Source organism: Charadrius vociferus, unplaced genomic scaffold (genome assembly GCF_000708025.1).
Source record: "Charadrius vociferus isolate BGI_N301 unplaced genomic scaffold, ASM70802v2 scaffold163, whole genome shotgun sequence".
Classification (NCBI taxonomy): domain Eukaryota; kingdom Metazoa; phylum Chordata; class Aves; order Charadriiformes; family Charadriidae; genus Charadrius; species Charadrius vociferus.
Window position 1 is genome coordinate 8,684,503 of NW_009648332.1, and position 3,947 is coordinate 8,688,449.

Here is a 3,947-nt window from a genome sequence, read left to right on the forward strand (position 1 = left end):
GTCCCGATGGTGTCCCCGCAGCGGCAGGGACGGGGATGCTGGGGGCCGGGCGAGGGGGCGCGAGGCGGGCAGCCCTGGCGGGGCCGTTTGTCTGGTTCTCCCGCCGGCTGCGTGTCAGCTCTAATTAGGCAAACTTCTGTATTCATTGCGAGCCCAGCCAGCGGAGAATTCCACAATTGAATTTTAATGCCCTAAAAACACATTACAATCAGCCTGATTAATTAAGAGATGGCTTAACATGGTGACCGGGCTGCAGAGGGCTGTGCTGGGGAGGGGGTGCCATGCGGGCCGGCTCCTGCCCCCCATGGTATGCGGTGCGGGGCTGCAATGTGTCAGGGCTGGCAGAGCCCGGGCTGCTCCCTGAGCCCCGCGGGGCCGCGGGAGGGGATGGGAGCCGGGGACAGGCTGTGCCGTGTGGCCGGTCCAGGGCACGTTTTCCTGTGCCAATGCAGCTTCAGCTGCTGGGGAGAGCCCGGGGTGACAGCAGCAATGGAGACAGGCGGGGTGGGAGCATCCCCTTCCCTCACCGCGTCTCACTCTCCCCATCAGTGTGGCCATCAGGGCCCTTCTGAGTGCCCATTCCCTGCGTCCCCACCACGTCCCTGCTCTGGGCGCGGGAGCTGACACTGTGCTGTGCCACGCTGTGAGCGGGGCGCTCCGAGGGGACTCTGCTTGCTTTTGTTCGTGAGTGGGGATGAGCTGGGAGGCTCCTATTAATTTGCCTGTGCGGTGATTACCCAGGGCACGGGTGGTGCTGGCTAACGGGCTGCCACCTCCCGAAGCCAGCTCTGTCCCTGCTCCCTTGGCCACCGCTTGCTGTGACCATGCCCAGCTGAGCCCAGGCTGTGTCCCCACATGTGCCACTGTGTGGGGTGGCCTTGCCAGCCCACCCGGGTGCTGTGGGCTGAAGCATCCTGGGGGGACCCTTCCCCTGCACACTGCCGTGGGTGCCGGGCAGTGTGAATGATCCCCGCAGAGCTTTGCCGGGATGAATTTCATCGGGTGCCCCTGGTCAGCGGGACGGTTTGGATGAAGCCCATCCTGCCATAGCGTAACGAATGGAAAAGGGGAGAATCCATAACCATGGTGTAAAGGAGAGGTTGCAACAGGCAGGACATAAATCAGAGGGAAAGCGATAAAGGGAGCCTCTCTCCAGGAGGGGCCGGCAGCGGAGGGAGGGATGGCGATGGCATCGTGAGGCCAAAAGAAATCCTGGCAAGGCAATAAATCCTGCAGCCGCTGGAGCTGCTCGAGCGCTAATGATCACACAAAAACGCCAGCCACGTTTAACAAATATTTCTGCTCTGTATTTGGAGAGAAGCGGGACGACATGCTTGAATCATACAAGAGTGATGAAGCCGTCTATTAATTACTGCCGGGAATGTTAAACAACATCTGCCAGCTCAGCGGGCCCAGGCACCGCCCGCCCCGGCCTCCTCTAAGAGCTGGAGGAGAATTTGGCCTCCTCATTAATTTCCTGTGAAATCTTGAAATAGCGAGAAAATCCCAGCCGGCTGATGGAGAGCCCACCCGCGCCAGGAGCCGCGGGGACGTGGGTCCTCGCCTCCTCCTCCTCTTGGCTCTGCCAGGATTTATACCACATTCCCACCCGGTTCGATCCTCCCTGATGAAGAATAGCCATAAACTGGCAAAGGTTGGGCATTTGTTTCCCATAATGTGATGTATAGATTTTCTTTTACCCGAGTGTTTTTGGAGGCTGTAAGGAAGGGAGGCCTGAGAGGGGCAACGTGCTCGTTAAGGCGTGCCACAGAAATCTTCATCACAGCTTTGGGAGGGCCTGGCATCTTTCCCTGCATCTCCCATGTGCCGCCCGGTGCCTGGGACCAGAGGGATGGAGGGGATGGAGAGATGGAGGAGATGGAGGGAGAGGAGCAGCAGGAAGAAAAGGAGGAGGAAGAAGAAGAGGATGAGGAGAAGGCTCCCACCAGGAGAGGAGGCCTCCACAGCATCAGCATAAGCCCTGGCTATGGCACAGCCCTGCTGCACCCTATCATTAGCCATTTGCAGCCCAGGCAGGTCCTTCACTTCAGGAGGGGGAAACAGGCTGAGCAGCAAAGGTGGCTGCGAAGGGCACAGCACGCTTCGACGGCGGTAAAGCAGGCAGCTCAGCAGCAGAAAGATGGTAATTAACAAATTAGCTCTGCACAGTGTGCACGGACCGTGGTAAGCAGAGAAGGACCTGGCAGAGTGATGGATCCCACCAAGGACTCCCCAGTGGGCACCAGGGCTGGCATGTCCCTTCAGTGACAGGTCCCTGAGCCAAACCCCCAGCAGTGCCCGGAGCTGTGAAAACAGGGAGGTCCAAGAAATTTGGGTGGGATTCTGGGCAGGGAGGAGAGCTGGGGACATACGTGCAGCCGGCCAGCTTGTGTCGCTCAGCAAAGCCTGTCCCAACACAACCAGAGGAGCAAGGAGCTGGGAGGGGCTGGGGGTGACAGGGCAGGGGACACACTGGCCTCAGGGACTCCGGCAAAGAGGAGGGTTGGGTCCTGCTGGAGAGGCTTTTCATCTCTTGGTCCCTTTGCACCCAGAAGGAATGGGTTTGGGGAAGACTGTCTTTGGTAAAAAATCACGAGATTTAATACAAGCAAAGCTCCAGCAGCTGCCTCCATGAGATGCTGGGTCACACGCGGATTATTTTTCCCAGCCTTTTTCTCCACATAAAAAGGCTAGAATTTACTCGCCTATAAAAGCCGAAAACCAGACATGGTTGCAAAATATTGGGGTGCTTTACAGCAGAAAGCCCAGGGAGGAAGGGAAGCAGAGGGTGCCCTCTCCCAGCCCCAGCCCCAGATCACCTCGCACCGCCGCGGGGCACAGGGGGAGCGGGAGAGGTCTGGGGGTGCCCAAGAGGGTCGGGGGTGACAAGCCCCGGTGGGACGGTGCCACCCAGCCACCCCAGCGTGCAGCACCTCATCCCTCCCAGCCCCCAGGGTGCCAGCCGAGCCACCTGGGAGCCCAGAGACAGGGAGTTAAAATACAGAAATGTCAATTTAAATTAAAATGTGTTTCATAAAGAGGCAGAGAGATAAAACCTTCCCCGCAGCACAACGAGCTGGGGGATTTATGGGGGACTGGGAGGTCTGGTGCCCCTCACTGCAGTGGGCTCGGGGGGTGCCGGGGCCCGGGGGCCACCCCCACCTCCCTCACCCCACCATCATAGAAGCCAGCGCCGGGTCTGCGCCGAAATGTCAGCTCGCTAATAAAATGTGCAGGAGCTGCATTTTCTTTGGGCCAATAAAACTCCCGTGTGTCGGCAGGGATGCTCGGCACCCAGCTGCCCTCCCGCACCAGCGCCCTGCTGGGTGCCTTCCCCATCTCCCTGGGGGGAAACACGGGGGCTGGTCTGATCCCATGCTCTTGCCAGCCCCCCCAAAACAGCAGGTGTGGGGCGCAGGCCCCAGCGCCGGCGTGGCACACAGCTCCAGAGACGCAAGTGGCACGGCAGGAACTAAATCCACTGCGCCCTGTCAAGGTAAAGTGACAAAACACGGGCCTGCAATGCAGGAACTGCAGTTATAACAAGAGAAAATCAATGCGATATATTACCAGAGATATAAAGATGCCGTTAATGCTTCAGCGTGGAACCCAGCAGCTTCGCTTGCCATCGGCAGGGCAGGTTTGCTGTGAGGGCTCCCTGAATTCCCGTCTTGCTGCCCAGGTCTCCCACATGCTGGGTTTATTCGCTGCCCCCCAGCGAAGAGCTGCTTCTCCCATCCGCTGCCTTCTGGGCTTTGCCCCAGTCCGGTGCCCAGCCTCCAGCCGGGGATCATAGAATCATGGGATCATAGAATGGTTTAGGTTGGAAAGGACCTTGAAGATCATCAGGTTCCAACCCCCCTGTCATGGGCAGGGACACCTCCCACTAGACCAGGTTGCCCAAGGCCACGTCCAGCCTGGCCTTGAACACCTCCAGGGATGTGGCC